This window comes from Anabrus simplex, chromosome 5 (genome assembly GCF_040414725.1).
Source record: "Anabrus simplex isolate iqAnaSimp1 chromosome 5, ASM4041472v1, whole genome shotgun sequence".
Classification (NCBI taxonomy): domain Eukaryota; kingdom Metazoa; phylum Arthropoda; class Insecta; order Orthoptera; family Tettigoniidae; genus Anabrus; species Anabrus simplex.
This window is the reverse complement of record NC_090269.1, coordinates 19,582,690-19,600,906: the sequence shown is the minus strand read 5'-3', so window position 1 is coordinate 19,600,906 and position 18,217 is coordinate 19,582,690. Positions and strand designations below refer to the sequence as shown.

The 18,217-nt window shown below is 37.8% G+C and overlaps 1 protein-coding gene across 2 annotated transcripts in view; it reads right to left on the bottom strand.

Moving 5' to 3' along the window:
* Positions 1-18,217, bottom strand: part of fidipidine (coiled-coil domain-containing protein 93) — a 213,465-nt gene that overhangs the window by 35,896 nt on the left and 159,352 nt on the right. The gene's annotated exons all lie outside the window — the stretch shown is intronic.

Genomic DNA, 18,217 nt, shown 5'->3' with positions numbered 1-18,217 from the left:
AAGTGAAGGAACTTTATTTGAAGAAATTTTGTATTTATAAGTTTGTTCTTTACTAAATTATGTTCATTCATTTTTGGGTTGGCAATATTGATCTTTTCTTTCTGCCAGTTTTGAATTCAGCCAATCCCTAACTTCTGTAATTAATTTTTGGCCTATCACAGGCTTCTTCTTCTTCTTCTTCTTCTGCTTCGATTTGGTGTGCAACTTTACGCTAGCCAATAAAAGTAAGAGGGTGTGGCTTGATTATTCATGAAAGGTCTCGAACTTTCCCCGAGGGTTTATAAACTGCGGATTTTCATGTCTCTTGGCCACTTCATTAACATCTAACTAAGAGTGTGTATGTGAAGCAGGAAGTGCCTCTTTCATCAGGCAGCAGTCCTTCAGCAAGGTAATGGCCGTTTAACATTTTTTTTCCTTGCTCACTCCGCAGTTTAACCCGAGGGATAGGTCTGAAACTTTAATAATGTAACCTACTTCTCTAAAATGTAAGTTTCTGCCGGCTAATGTGAAAATTTCCTAAAATCTGCAACTGTAATTTGGGGATAGAGAGTGATTTACCCTCTCGAGCTCCCCTTCATATTGGTTTGAGGTGACTACGTTTTGTAACTGGTTTTCTTCCTTTCTGTAATGTCTTAAATTATTCTGATACGAGTCACCTCCATAGTCTGGGAACAGCCCCTGTTTCATTGGCCTAGTGCCTTTTAGGTTTTAGAATGCATATCTAGGAGTGCAAGTACATGCCTCCATTCAATTTGGTGTTTCGGGCCATTTACTAAACCTGTTCTTTTTCTGCTTAGGCCCAGTAGGTTGGGTACAAGATACCCCTGTTTCATCTCTGTAAGTTATTCCTTGATGGCAAGTAATTGTAAGGTTTGCCTTGAATAAGCTTGAAAAACTGAGGGCGGGTCAGCTCTTTTGCAGTGTTGTAAAAGTGCCTCTGGGAGGCTCGATATTGTAATTAGGAGCAAATGCTCCATGTTTTAGGGGATTTCTGCCCTTTGAACAAATTAGTGTGTTGTAATGTCGAGCTAAGAGCTCAAAATTGTAAAACTAGGGGCTTGTAGCCCAAGTGTGTTAAAATTCTGAAATCCTGGATCCTTCTAAGTCTTGTTTCCAATTTGTTATTTCACTCAGTGAAACGTTGTTATAATTTTGTTCTTTCTTCTGAAAATATAACCTTTGTTAAAAATTTTAAATTAACTTTGACCTTGTAGTTAGACCCATTCATCCTGGCACCTTCTCACCTTCTTTCACCTCTGCGTTCCACAGATACCCCGGAATAATAATAATAATAATAATAATAATAATAATCATAATAATAATAATACTAATTACCGTGTTTTGGTGGATCAGCAGAGGTGAAAGAAGGTGCGGGCTGGAATGGGTCTAACTACAAGTCCGAAAGATGAATTTAAAATTTAAATAAAGGTTATATTTTCAAAAGACAACAAGATTTAACAATTTTCACTAGGTGAAATAACAAAACAAAAAAAAACAAAAATCAGGTACAATGTAACTTTACAAACTAAAGCACAAGTTAAGGGGTCTTTACAAATTCTGGGCTACGAGCCCGAAAGGTTAACAATTTCTGAGCTCTCAGCTCACAACCACCAATTACCAAAGAGCAGAAAACCCCTCATAACATGGAGCACTTGCTCCCACCTTCACATCTCAAGCCTCTCTGAGGCACTATTACCACAACACCATAAAGAGCTGACCCGCTCTCAATCTTTCAAGCCTATTAAAGGCAATACAAAACTTTACAATCACTTGCCATCGAGGCGCAACTTACACGAATTAAACAGGGGTATCTCGTACCCAGCCTACCGGGCCTTAAAAGAAAAATAATAGGTTAATGAAATGGCCCAAAATAACAATATGAATTGAGGCGTTGCTTGCACTCCTACATGCAACTTGTCAAAACCTAAGGGGCACTAGGCCGATTACACAGGGGCTATTCCCACACTAGGGAGGTGACTCGTATAAGAAGAATAATTTAACACATTAATGAAGAGAAGAAAATCGGTTATGAAAACATAGTCACCTCAAATCTAAATTGAAGGGGAGCTCGAGAGGGTAAAGCACCCTCTATCCCCGATTTACAGTTAAAGTAATAAGAAAATGTTTACATAAGCCGGCACTAAGTTACATTTTTAAACAGGTAGGATACTTTGAAAAGGTTTCGAACCTTCCCCAGGGGTTAAACTGCTGAGCAAGAAAGAAATAAAGAAGTTAAAAGGCCATTACCTTTGCGGAAGAGCTGCTGCTCGAAGGAAGAGGTGCAACCCGCCCCCTGCTATACTTCCATACACTAAGCTAGATGATGTTGAAGTGGCGGAGAGCCCGGAAAATCAGCAGTTTTTATACCCTCGTGGAAGATTCGAGACCTTTCATGAATGATTAAGACACACCCACAGTCGTTTATTGGTCGGCTAAAAGTTACAATTGTTGATGGTTATGAATTTCATGTTTTTGGTCCGTATTGAACTGAGAATAATATATAAGTAATAATAATAATAACGTAAATGTTTCCACCTTTTCAATACAATATATTCAACAAAATTACAAAATTATACGGTACTAGTTTCGACCCATCTAGGCTGATGATGACCCCTAGAAGGGTCGAAACTAGTACCGTATAATTTTGTAATTTTGTTGAATATATTGTATTGAAAAGGTGGAAACATTTACGTTATTATTATTATTACTTATATATTAAAAGTTACAAGTCAAAAATGAAGAAGAAACCTGTGATTGGAGGGAAATTAATTACAGAAATTACTGATTGGGTAAATTCAAAACAGGCGGAAAGAAAGGATTAATATTGCCAACCCACCAACGAAAGAACGAAATTTAGTAAAGACAACAACTTATGAATACAAAATATCTTCAAGAAAAGTTCCTTCACTTCGCACCAGGGTGCATGATCATAGTTTGTGGTAGAGACATCTGTGAGAGAATGTCCACACTTCTTGATAATTAGTACACAAACACAATTCGAAATTAACACAGTGACACCTTCTGATAAATGGTTGAATTAATTCAGTTTTAAAGTTCAGAGTTTCAGCTGTAGAGGCGTACTTCAAGGCAGAAAATTCAAATGTGCGGCGTATAGGTGTACCAACCGGTACAATAATACAGTTGAACCTCAATTATACGTATATCAAGGGGAAGAGAAAAAACTACTTGTAACTCAGAATTACTTAGAAATCAGACTTACGCAATACATCACATATTTACTGAAAAACCAATGGAATAGACCTACTGTACATGTGTAAATCCTTGCAAATAATAAATACATTAAGACAGAAAATATTATTTTGAACTTGGCCCGGCCTTAAAGAAATCAGATAGTTTGGCTTATTTCACTTTTCTTGCATTAAGAATATAAACCTCCTTTAGCAAACTTGGTAATGCATTCAAAGTATTTTCACTTCAACTTTTCCCACTGATGTAACGCCTACACACTTCGGTTGCACTTTAACACTTCAACCAGTTCAGGTGTCAAGATTCCAGTCGTTATCTCCATTTCCAATGTCACTATCGCTTGTAGCTGGTCCATCACCGCCGCGTTGTTGGCATACATCAGCAATAATTTCTTCATCCGGTAGTTCTCACCATACAGTCAGATTGTCATCGAAATGCACAAAAGTATCGAATTTATTTTTTATACACTCACCGGTAGCGTTAGCTCATTACCAGACAAAACTTCGTCCCCATAATCACATCATAATTAGAAACAGCCTCTTCTCGTAAGACACCAGTTTTGCAGGAACGGTTGCTGATTGTGGAGGATGACACCTCTTCCAGGCAGCCGAAATAAAGTTCATGGCTTGTAGCAAATTAATGAAGAGAGGTTCATTTCCTGCATCACTCAGTGTTATTAAATGTTGAACCAGCAATTTTCTATAATGCACTTTGAAATTTGCAATGATGCCCACATCAAGCGGTTGTAGAACGCTGGTACAGTTAGGAGGGAAAAATTCCATTCGAACATTCTCCAGAACGATTTGAGGTGGATGTACTGCACATCGATCCATAAAATGAACGATCTTCTTCTGTTTCTTTTTCATTTTAATGTCCAGTGTTTTCAACCACTGTTCCATTGGATTCCACTTCCTTAGGTTTTGTTTTCGCACCCTTAAAACCCCTCGGATTCTTTGATTTTCTTATCACAAGTGGAGGAAGTTTGTCAGATCCACCTGCATTGGTGGCGAGAAGTACTGTTACACGAATTTTACTTTTCTTCCCTCCGTGGCATGAGTCACCTTTTTCAGCTAATGTCTTATTAGGAAGGAGATTGTAGAATAGGCCGGTCTCATCACAGTTGTAGATGTTTGGAGGCTGATAATCGCTTACGATACCCGGCAGAACCTCCTCTTTCCAGTGTTGCATCGTGACGTCGTCTGCAGATTTTGAGTCACCGCAAATTGTTCTCCCTGTAATTCCATGACGATATTTAAATCCTTGCAACCATCCCGATGAAGCCTTGAAAGCAGCAGGGATACTCATCATTTTACCTAAATCTATCGCTTTTGCCTTCAGCATGTCTGCACTAATTGGTAGAGCTGCAGCCCGCTTTTGCTGGAACCATGTGAAAAGTGCTTTCTCCAAATCTACGTACCATCCTTCTTGCTGACGGCTGCGCTTTGCTGATTTTGAACCCAGTTTTAAGAACTCATCCAAAATAGCGTTTCTTTTGCTGATGAATGTACATAGCATGGTATAAGCAATGCCTAAGTCTGAAGCGATTTCAGTTTTCATTTTGTGTGGATTAGCGTCCACTTCTCGTATAACGTTTCCCTTTTCTGTTCTCCATGGCTAATCAAAAGCAATTACTGCTCAACAGTAAACACCAGATACCGGCATCGTGGACATTTTATTCTCCATTGTTCCCACGAAAGAAATTCTCATATTCAGACAAATTTACTGTATTTTCTTTTGTTTACGCACCGAAACCGCCCATTTTGCTTACAATGTACCTTAATCTTTGGCGGCGTGTTAAAAACGACGAAGGTAGAGGAGGAGCGAAGGGGGCTCGTCTTTGTTAAGCCAACAGTAAGTAAGGGTCAACAATGGTACTCGGCGAAACTCTCTCTTCTGTTTCAGCACCGAAATCCGATCGCTCTATTTCCGCCTACGCCGACAAAGAGGGAACTTCGTAAATACAGTAGTTTCTTTTTAAAAAGCACATTCTCATTACAATTATGCAAAACTCAGTTATGTTCACTGGCACTTAATACGTATAACAGTGAATTACGTATAAACGGATTACGTATAAATAAGGTTTAATTAACACACTTTTAAATTATATTTTGCCGGGACCTAAAGGAAATTACGTACAAATACGAATTACGTAGAACAGAGTTACGTATAAAGCAGGTTTAACTGTAATAATAATAATAATAATAATAATAATAATACAAGTCGTGGGACACTGCGCGAAACATATTCTCATGTCAGGTTTTGAAGTACTAATCCACATGTATTTCAAATATAGGGGCAAAAGTGTATCAAGAAACATATCGAACATGCAGCCTCTCTGGACATTCAAACTCTTAACTACAATAGTAGCCCGCCTGGTGGTCGATAAGGCATCGAGTTTGACACTTACTATATTTCAGTAGAAAATAAATGGTTTGATACTGTGGTTTGCCAGTTCAAGTCAAACTGGTTGAAAGAATTTTCACCATCAGGATATTGGCTGACAGGGTAATTTCTAAGCACTAGATTGTATGCCAAATGCCATGATTCAATTCCAAACCTCTCTGCAGTGTTCATACAGAGTGAGAACACACTACACTGTTGATGGTGATTTATCCATTGTATGGGGACGTTAGGTCTTGAGCAGACCCCTTGGTGTTATTTGACAGGAGTAGGCTATCTGCCGACACTGGGTTTCACCCTCTCCCTACTTTACTATCATCACCTCAAACCCAGACGTCCAAGTTGCCCACAATTGTGAAATAAAAAGACCTGCACAAAGTGAGCTGAAAATATCTTTGGACAATTCCAGCACTAAAAGCCATGTGCCAAGACAAGAAAGAAAGAAAGAAAGAAAGAAAGAAATACCTACAACAGAAATACTGATGATACTAACGTGTTTAAACATTCCTTCAACTCCAATGTTGACTATTAAAATTGCAACAGGAAGGCTGAATCTGACTGACCTGATGTGCAGAATACATAGAGCACGTGAAGTCAAGGATAAAGTATGAGTATACTGCAGAGGATATATATCAAAATAAGAAAGCCAATCTTAGTTCCCAATAGTACATAGGAGTAGCTGACTACAGTGTTATTTATAGAGTAGTTCACTGCACACACAAGAGAGTACACTCTGAGCACTTCCACAGCTTCATGTATATCAAATTAAAATATTTATACTGATTGGATTTCCAGTGCTTATATTGATGATCCATACATCGCAGAAAGGGGATAACTCTGAATACTGAAACAATACTGTGCCATTCTACTATTCCAGCAATCAAGCTCAATCGAATTAAGACGGACGCGATTACTAGTAACGAAGTTGGACACAATGAATAAATTACATAAGATATCAAGGAATTGAGAGCAATGCAAAGTCGGAATGAATAAAATCGCGGTGACAGAGACCAAGACAAAATAGATATTTGAACTGTTCCGGATGACACTGTTTAAAAATACAAATGAAAGCCTAACTCAAGTACATGGACGTATTCTGAAGAAGAGGAAGAAGAAGAAGTAAAATTGCACCAAATTCTTATAAAGAGTGAAGGAGTGAAGAAAAGCTGTTTATAGGACATATATAGGCCTACAGCATAAGAAGATATAATAAGATTTAACAAATATGCATAAAGTAATAAAATACGCCACAAACTGATTTGCAGCGGCAAACAAGAAAAGCAACAACAAGGCCATAATTTCAAGAAATAATATTCACTACACCGCACTAGAGACGATAAATAACTATTAAAGCCATTCTTTACTATAACAAATTGAAATATCTGCAGACATATTAGAGATCTAATATAAACATTGCCGGCCCACGGTGTAGGGGTAGTGTGCCTGCCTCTTACCCGGAGGCCCTGGGTTCGATTCCCAGCCAGGTCAGGGATTTTTACCTGGACCTGGTTCGAGATCCACTCAGCCTACGTGATTAGAACTGAGGAGCTATCTGACAGTGAGATAGTGGCCCCGGTCTAGAAAGCCAAGAATAACAGCTGAGAGGATTCGTCATGCTGACCACACGACACCTCATAATCTGCAGGCCTTCGGGCTGAACGGTGATCGCTTGGTAGGCCAAGGCCATTCAAGGGCTGTAGTGCCATGGAGTTTGGTTTGGTCTGGTTTGAATAAAAACATTGCTATTATACAAAGTTATACTAAGCGGAACCCAATTGTATAATTCATGTTAGAAGGCTTTGAAACTGTTATAATGTCACAGCTGATCTCATCATTGTATTCTGTATTCTTACTCAAGTTTTTGAAGGAAACCATGGCTTACGAAGAGAGTGGGAGTCAACTATCTGGATCATCTCACTTAGTTTACAAAGGGAGTATATCTGGATGATTCCGAACTGGACTGACATGGCTGAAACGACCCCTGGCCCACCACGATGACACCAACGATGCTGGCCAAGCAGAATGACCAGAATCCAGAGCTATAGAGGATGACCAAATGATATCATTTCGAAAAGCGACGGATGTATAGATAAATAATAACAAGGTTAGGATATCTGTAGTTAAAGCTGTCGTATGTACGATGCTGTAACGGGTGTAGAACCTTCAATTATTATGTTTAATATATTTTAATTATAGTTTATATAAGGCTAAATTATCTTTTATTAAATGTTAAATATTATTAATATATGATTTCCCTGTAAATATGTAGGTAAAATTGTATAACCTCAAATACGTATTGTTTAACCTCGAAATCTAGAGAGTCGAAAGCGGTAGAAAGTTCCATAATGTTCGTATGTTAGACTTATTGTACTATAATTTGGTATATATGAAGGGTTCTGGAAACTTACTGTAAGGTTTTATTATCCAGATACACGTAGAGACATTACGAATGTTGTAGATATTTCCATGTACATTTTTAAAAATTGAAAGAAAGTTCGAGTACCCATTCAACTAGCTGATCGATCGATGTTTCGAGTGTTGTAAGAACTCTTCCAGAAGTTGATCGAATAGTATAAATATCGAGCTGTCAAGGCAGTGAGTCAGATCATTGGACTCGAGTGAGCGAGGCGGGGAATCCAAGAGTGCGCGAGTCAGTGTTGTTCATATGTTAACGTTATTTGATAGGATATTGATACGATACTGCGAGTAAATGGAAATAAGGTTATTTGAGCGTCAGATATATATATATATATATAGGGCAATAAAACAACTATTTAATTACTTTTGGAAAAGTAAAACAAAAAATAATTGGTTTAAAGAAGTTCAGAATGATTTAGAAGAGCTGAATATTACAATGAAGCAAATTGAAAATAGAGAAGAAAAAAGGATTCTCAAGAACAAACAAATAAGATTGTCATTAAAAACTGTACAACACAAACAATATGTCATATCTGATGAAGAAAGGGCAGCCAGTCAGCCAGAATGAAGAAGTTTTGGGAAAGGAAGAAGATGATGCAAGCTAAATCTTCAGTTAATTCTTTGTTAATGTAAATGTAATTGGGTTTGATTTAAGTGCTCCAATGTGGGCGTAAACTATGTAAATGAATAAATAAATACAGGGCAATTCAAAATGATGGACCCGATTTCATAAAGTTATTCTGTGAAATCTAATAAACATATCGTACCGTGAGACACGTGCTATGAACGGTAAACTATCAAAGTTTGTTTCAGTCATATCACAAGTGTTCTATGTGAGCACCTCTCGTAACACGACATACATCAAGCCGATAGTCTATCTCCTGCCGAACTTTGTGTAGTGTGTCGCGGTCAATCTCTGCGATGGCTGCTGTGATGCGGGCACGAAGGTCGTCCAATGTTAGTGGAAGAGGTGGTACGTAAACAGGATCCTTTACGAAACCCCACAAGAAGAAATCACATGGGGTTAAGTCGGGGGAATGCGGTGGCTAACAAATGAGAGTTCGATCCTTCTGAGATGCACGACCTATCCAGTGTTGTGCCAACGTCTCGTTGAGATGGCTCCGAACGTTGCCATGGTAATTCGGAGGGGCACCATCCACTTGAAGGATGAAATCTGCACTATCCTCTTCGAGATGTGGCAGGAGCCATTGTTGCAGCATATCAAGAAAAACATTTCCTGTCACAGTAGGTTCAATGAAGAAAAAGGGTCCATAAACCTTCTCATAGCAAATGGCACAAAACACATTCACCTTGGGAGAATCGCGTTGGTGTTCCACAAGTTGATGGGGATTAGAAGTTCCCCAGATCCTTACGTTGTGTCTATTCACAGTCCCGGAAAGGTGAAAAGTCACTTCATCACTGAAAATTACCCTTTCGGAGAACCCATCCTCTCCTATTAATGCGAGAAAATCAGCACAGAAGGACGCTCGAGCAGCATGATCGGTGTCTTTTAAAGCCTGCACCAGTTGCAAGCGGTAGGGTTTCATTCGTAAGCGTTTCCGCAGAATGCGCCAAACACTTGTCTGTGGAAGTGCAAGTTGCCTCGCTGCCCGGTAGGTGGACTTCTGCGGGCTCCGCACGAAACTGGCGCAAACACATTCCACTGTCTCTTCCCCGGTCGAAGGATGGCCAATCTACTTTCGCTTACAGATGCAGCCCATGTCTCTGAATTTTGCATACCATGCATGAATGGCTTTTCCAGTAGGTGGGTCTCTTCCATACCTGGTACGGAAATGCCGTTGAACACTACTCACAGACTTGTTTACATGGTAATCAAGCACACAGAACTACTTCTGCTCTCCAGCCGCAGTCATTTTCTTCACTCGTTTCCTGCACGCTCGTAACGGCTGAAAATGAAACCATGTGGGATGAAATCTAAACTCAACTAAACTTTGAGATTTTGGCTTTCTTTGCGCATATTTCACAGTATGCTATGTTCATTAGATCTCACAGAATAAATTTATGAAATCGGGTCCATCAGTTTGAAATGTCCTATATATAGTTGAAATATATGAAGGAATATGAAGTGATATAAGATAACATCCCTATGCTTTGCCAACGATCTGGTGATCTTAAAATGGCGGCAGTGAGTATGTGATATATTAAGTGAAGTGACGAAAAAACAAATTTATGTGAGTAATATCCACAATTCTTCAGGAATATACTGCAGATCAGTAACATCAATAACTCAGGAAACCATTAAAACAAAATCTAATTAGCACTCAAACAGCTACAACTAAATAAATAAGATAAACAACATCATGGTGTTCGTGTGCTCCCCGTGTGGCAAGAAAATAAAAAACAATCAACAGGCTGTAGGCTGTGATGGTAAATGCGAACGTTGGTTCCACGTAACATGTGTAAAAATGAACAAAGAAACTCTCCAAAACTTCCGTAAGGAAGAACAATTCCAATGGTCGTGTAAACGTGAAGACTGCATTGCACAACCTAACATAAATGAGGTTATGGCGAACTTCAGCACAGGAATTGAAACCAGCTCAATTTCAATAAAAAGAAAGAACCCGAAAGACATTCCCCTAAAACCTTGGGTTACCCAAGAATTACTAACACTGATTCACATCAAAGACTCACTGTTTTCAAAAACTAAAGTAAAAAACCCCTCTGCAGAAGTAATTGAAGAATACAAAAGAATCAGTAATAAAATAACCAAATTGAAGAGAGAGTTACAAAAAAGGTATTATGAACACAGATTACAGAATTGCAAAAACCAAAAAGAAACATGGTATGTAGTCAATGAAGTGTTAAATAGGAAGCTTGGACATAAACATGAAATCAGCCATCTGGTGGTAAATGATGTCAGCATTACAAACACAGAGGACATATGCAATAACCTAAATGAACTATACGTTAATGTAGCTGAAAATATAAGAAAAGGTCTTCCTGAAGACGAGCAAGTTCATGGCAGCACAACAGCTGAAAGTCAAACTAATAGTATTTTCATGTCTCCTACTGATGAATGTGAAGTGCTCAAAATTATCACTTCTCTAAAAAATAAAAATAATTTAACTGAAGATAAAATAACCAATGTCATATTAAAAACCTGTGTTGAAAGTTTAGTACCATATATTGTGGAAATTATTAACCGTTCAATTCTCAGTGGAGAAATACCCCAATTACTCAAATGTGCCAGAATTGTACCTATCTTTAAATCAGGAGATAACACAGATCCATCCAATTACAGACCAATTAGTATATTATCTGCAATTGGAAAACTCATAGAAATGGTAGTAAAAATTAGATTGGTAAATTTTCTGTGTAAAACTAATTACTTCTCCAATAATCAATATGGGTTTCTCCCAAATAGAGGAACTGATAATGCTGTATTTGATACAGTAATAGATGTTCAAAAGACCTTAGATGAAAATAAATTAGCAGCAGGGCTACTCATAGATCTTAAAAAAGCATTTGACCTGGTTGACCACAAAATACTTCTGAACAAGTTAAAATTAGCAGGAATTAGAGGTTTAGCACACAAATGGTTCCAAAATTATTTATCAAATCGAACACAATATGTGATGATTAACGATACTAAAAGTTTTAAGCAGCAGACAAAAACGGGAATACCGCAGGGCTCAGTACTAGGTCCAATTCTATTTCTGATTTATATTAATGACATACAATCTCTAACACTAAAGGGGAAATGTAAAGTATTTGCTGATGATATCTTAATAACTTACAAAGGACTATGTGAAACACGAATTATGGAAGACATAAATTGTGACTTGGACAAGTTATCGGAATGGGCTTTATCTAAAAAAATGATCATAAATGTGACTAAAACAAAATACCTAATCTTTCATAAAACAGCCCATAAGATAACAGCGGCTAACACTGTTAACCTAAAGGACCAAGTAATAGAGCGAGTCAACTCAGCTAAGTATCTTGGTATAATATTAGACTCAACACTTTCCTGGAAAAGCCATATTGATTATGTAATCAGCAAAATTACCCCTTTGATAGGAATAATGCACAGATTAAGATACAGTAATTTTTCTCATCAACAATTGAAGTGTATATATTATGCAATAATCCACCCACATCTAACATACGCAAGCTTTATTTGGGGAAGATGTAGGAAAGATTACATTAATAATTTGGAAATCCTACAAAAAAGAGCCATCAAAATCATGTATGGATTCCCCTTCCTCAAACCATCACATGAAGTTTTTTCAGAGTCAAATATTCTGCCATTCCATAAACAAATTGCATTTTCATCAGCAGTCTTTATGTATAAGCTAGACAGGAAGTTAACCCATTCTACTGTTAACTTCTCCCACTTTAGTGAAGTTCATGGATATGAAACTAGAGGATCATTAAGGATATATCCCTCTCATTCTAATTCAGTAAAGTACGGAGTGAAAGGCATAGAATCATCAATGTTTAGGGAATATAATGTGTTGCCTCCTGTTATAAAGAACTCTAAATCGATTATATGTTTTAAGAAAAAACTGAAGGAATATTACTCTTGTACAGATATCTTAATATAATCTCTATATAACTTGCTTTAATTAATACAATAATATATATATTGTCCATATTTAGTATATTACAGCCATGCAATATCTGAATATACTTCTGAAAAATTATGATCCTAACATGTAAAAAGAAACTTCTGAAAAATTATGATCCTAACATGTAAAAAGAAAGAAAGAAAAAAGTACTTGTCACTTTACAGAAAAGCCATTGTATATGAAATGTAATTATTGTGTTGCCTTAAAAAAGTATGTACTGTATTGTCCCTATCACGAGCCAGAGGCTCATGGGACCTTTTATCACCAATAAATAAATAAATAAAAAAAAAAAAATCTGTTTCAAGAAATAGGTTTGCATATAAATGCAGACAAATCAAATGCCATTATTATAGAAAATGGTAAACTTCATTCTGATGATATCGTGACGGTCTCTGGAAACATTAGAAGTATAAATTATAGTGAAGAAATAAAATATTTAGGGACAACTTTGAGACAGACTTTAGTCTTCAATGAACATCAGGTACTTGAAAAATTGAGAACTAACTTAGCTCAGATTACCAGGACTCACTTACTCCATCTGCATCAAAAATTGACTGTAATAAATCAGTTTATTGGCCCTACACTGATATACCCCTTCCAGACTGTTTCGGTTGAGAAAATTACCAAATCAAGTCTGTTAAAAGCCGACAACATGATCAGAAGCGCACTTAAAGAAATTCTACAACTTCCAAGTGACACACCGACAAGTATGATCTATTCGAGCCACAAATATAAAGGGTTAGCACTAATGCATGCTACTTGGGAAGCGTACCTTCAACAGCTGAACATCAATCTTACGCTAGAAGCTGTGAATGATTCGCACGTAAAAGCTGTTCAAAATTTCACAGCAATAAAAACTCACTGCCTATTCAAACTTCAACTCAATGAAGAGACATCAACGAAATCTGTTAGACAACTGCGCGATATACTTAGAACACGTGAATTTGAAGCTTGGTGTGCATATCCACAAAAAGCAAGAGGTGTTGAGTTATTTGCTCAAGTTCCTGCTGCTAATTCTTGGGTTACCAGAAGGTATGGTTTAACTTGTTCGGAATGGAGGGAGATGTTGAAGATGACCGCGATGGTTGCACCAGTGCGTACTCTGCCGGGACGTTCCACCAGCACAGGCCACTGCAGACACTGCAGTGAGTATGAAACCTTACCACGTGCTGGGGAGTTGCCCTCAAGGAGAACTGCTTATGATCAAACACTTAACATCATCAGAAACCTGATTGCTAATGCTCTTCATCTCAAAAATCTACAAGTGTACAAAGAAGTCCACTGCATCGCTGAAGGAAGCAGCACTCGCAGGATTGATATTATAGTGATTGACAGACGGAGGAACGAAGCAGAAATTATTGATCCTACGGTACGCTTTGAATCTTCAGCATCTCAGCTGACTGACGTAGACAATGAGAAAAAGGATATCTATAATCCAACCATCCCTTTCTTTCTTGAGTCGTATAACCTTAAAAAAAATTACGGTGACTGGACTTTTCTTTGGCGCGAGGGAAACAATTCCCAAATCTTTCATCACATGGCGACAAAAATATAAACTAGCGAGAAGTCTACAAGATGAGATAGTCGTCTCACTCATCAAATACTCCGTTTAATTAAGGCCACGGCCGCTTCCTTCCCACTCCTAGCCCTTTCCTGTCCCATCGTCGCCGTAAGACCTATCTGTGTCGGTGCGACGAAAAACAACTAGCAAAAAAAAATTTAAAAAAATAAAAAATAAAATAAAAAACCCTCCGTTTCGATTCTTCGTCACCATTTATATGGAGTTCATGCCATTTAACATGGTTAATTGTAACCTATCATATTTTAAAACATTAATCATTTTTCTCTTCCCTCAACATTGTTATTGTGTATTATTCTGTGTCTTATAGCAAATCTAGGGTGTCCTGGATCAGACTAAATAAATAAATAAAAAATAATTGTGAATGAAGAATTTGTTGAATGAATATGTAATACTACGATGAGATATAAATGATTTATATGAAGAGTAAGGAAAGGAATATTGACGCACAGCAGGATCATATGTTTATTATACAGTAGCAGTATACTGTCTGAGAATCCATATCCTAGATTAATGGTGATGTGGTTATACATACTGTACCGGTTACGACCTGTACATGCGTATTTTTTTATAGTTAAGTGCATTTAATCATCACGCGTAATATTCCGAGCAAGCCTGGTTTGTATACATTCGGTGGAACGAGTGAGCGAGTTGAGGACAACTGTTGTGTGACGTAGCTGCAGGGGCAAGATAGACCACCCGCCTGACATGCCAAGTGTAGCTGGCCTGACCTGGTATGTTCTGGATTCAAGCGTCACACCTTCACAAACATTCGATTAAGAAAATTTTAAAACTCCTCTAATAATTATAGTAGCGACTTGAGCGACATGTAATTTTGAAGGGAGTCACATAAACGTCGCAAAGCGTGAATCTCAAGTAAATCCGTCGAAGGATTCATGAGATAACCAGCTTCAAGGGATCACGCTATATGATGACGTAGGAGCCCCCAAACCAAATATAAGGAGGGCTCACTTTAGCCTGATTGGTCGGTCACATCCGAGTATTCAGCCTGGCTCTACACACTGCCGTAGTCGTCAGAGGCTATCTTCCAGTAGTTACAGTCTTCATGCAGAACTTAAACCATCACGGCCACATGGTACTTATCAATTGTGCGCGCGTGAACTCTAAAATTATTCAAAGTCTTTCTGAACATGGATTTGTAATATCTGTCAGTGTTAAGGAATAAATTATTCTAAGTCTTTACAGACAGTGACTTGTAATTTTCGCCAAGTGATGAACTCTAAAATTATTCAAAGTCTTTATGGACATTGACTTGTGATTTTCGCCAGTAATTATTCAAAGTCTTTACAGACACTGACTTGTAATTTTCGCCAGTGATGAACTCTAAAATCATTCAAAGTCTTTGTGGACATTGACTTGCAATTTCTGCCAGTGATGAACTCCAAAATTATTCAAAGTCTTTATGAACATGGACTTGTCATTTTCGCGAGTGTTAAGGAATGAATTCTTTTAAGTCTTTATAGACAGTGACTTGTAGTTTCGCCAGTGGTGAGAAACCAATTATTCAAGGTCTTTTATGAACTTTGACCTGTAAATTCTGCAAGTGACGAAGAACACATTTTCGAAGTCTTTGTGGACATTGAGTCTATCAGCCACATTGGACTTAGGTGATGAGTGATTACCTGCAACATCGTCAGAGACCATCGGAGATCATCCAGAACATCGGAAGTTCGAGACTTACTCATACACAACCAACCTGGGTGTTCCGGCCTCATCTTAACGGAGTATTTGGCATTTTCCGGAACGTGTTCCAGCCTGTTTGGCCCGGTGAGCTGGAGACCCGGACCATTAAGAGGACGATGTTGAAGACAACCCCTATCTACAATGAGGTGATGTGCAATTTGATATGCATTTCATGAATAAACTCTTATTCAATCTGATTAAAATTTTTCTTGTAGATAGGACCCTGCCTCCTGTACCAAGCCCTAGCTGGTATCTATCCAGTTTCGCCCTGAGAACTATTTCATGCTTACGTTAAAATTAAAATCTTAAAGTCGGGCTCATTTACTGATACAATACATATACTTACGGAATGTTATCATTGTAGGTCGAGATCATCAAAAAGAAATTTATATAAAAATAACTGGCAATGCACTTCGGTATTTTAACTTAATATTACTATTTTAAAATCCAATTTTCCCCAAATGACGGGCATAATGGAGATTAACATGGATAATTACTTTTTTTTTTTTTTTTTTTGTGCTATTTGCTTTACATCGCATCGACACAGATAGGTCTTATGGTGACGATGGGACAGGAAAGGCCTAGGAATGGGAAGGAAGTGGCCATGGCCTTAATTAAGGTACAGCCCCAACATTTGCCTGGTGTGAAAATGGGCAACCACGCAAAACCATCTTCAGGACTGCCGACAGTGGGGTTTGAACCCACTATCTCCCGGTTGCGAGCTCCCAGCTGTGTGCCCCTAACCGCATGGCCAACTCGCCTGGTGGGATAATTACTATCATGTTGTGTGATTAATAAAAATGAGAGTAGATACTATACAGCGTCTTCAAAAATGATAACAAGATTATGATTTTCCCTAGGCAAGATAATTAGAATAACTCGCACATTAGATCATTTATTAGTATATTTGGTCACATTTGAGAATCTTATCATCCAGTTAGACAATAAAAACCAAACCCCATGGCACTACAACCCTTGAAGGGCCTTGGCCTACCAAGTGACCGCTGCTCAGCCCAAAGGCTTGCAGATTACGAGGTGTCATGTGGTCAGCACAACGAATCTTCTCAGCCGTTATTCTTGGCTTTCTAGACCGGGGGGGGTGCTATCTCACCGTTAGATAGCTCCTCAATTCTAATCATGTAGGCTGAGTGGACCTCGAACCAGCCCTCAGGTCCAGGTGAAAATCCCTGACCTGGCCGGAAATCGAACCCGGGGCCTCCGGGTAAGAGGCAGGCACGCTACCCCTACACCACGGGGCCGGCCCTGTTAGACACACCCAATGATTATTTACGTTAAAATGAATTGATATAAAGTATGATGATGGTTAACATAGTAATTTTAACTTAAATAGAAGCAGATTTGTGCTGTCGAGTGAGAAACTTATCTTTTCCAGAAGCTTTTGTTGAAATGCTACGAAATAAAATATCTTATGTTAACAAAACTTGTCCTAAGCAAAGATAATGAAAACCATGTAAAATAAGGAAACATGTTGCGATTTAGGTGATTCTTGAATAACGAACAATATGATAATGTACAGAATGATCCTTCAGATCGATACAACCAACAATTTCCTATGTCAAGATGCAATATATATATATATATATATACTGTATATATTTTAATGGATATTTTACTGGATATAATTAATAATCCATTTCAATTGTGATATATTGTAAAAATAATGAAATTTAGTTGAGGCAAGAAGCCAAGTAATATAACTGATGCAGATTATATGAGCACAGATGATTATTACTAGAGCCCGGATTTTTATGCATTAATAAGTTAGAATGCAAATTTACTGAAGCGAGTAGCAAGTATACTCTACCTTCACAACGACTATGCTATGGGGTCTGCATAAGCATTAGGGGTATGGTCCATCAGAAACCCTATGATTTATGTTACTCCTGCTACATTATCGAAGAGCAGGTGGCCGATACTCCCGGCTAACCAAATTAGTTTACAATCTAACCTGTTACTGCATAAAAATCCAGACTCAAATTATTACATATGAGAAGAATGAATATTAATCACATTTTAAACAATTCTCACATTTTACCTTTCTCATCCACTTAATTCTTACTTTTTTGATTAAATGACATTAATTACGGTTAATATGAGGTTTCATGGATGTTTTCCATAGTAACAAAGATCAACTTAGATTTAAGCTGTAGAATTATCAATTTTGTTGCAATTTCATGATTCATTAGAAGGAAACGTCCATAATTTCTGATGATAGATTTACATAGCTTATCAACATTGTTTAAATCCCATGAGAAAATCTTTACAAAAACAAAAAGTCGTAGTAATGCATGTACAA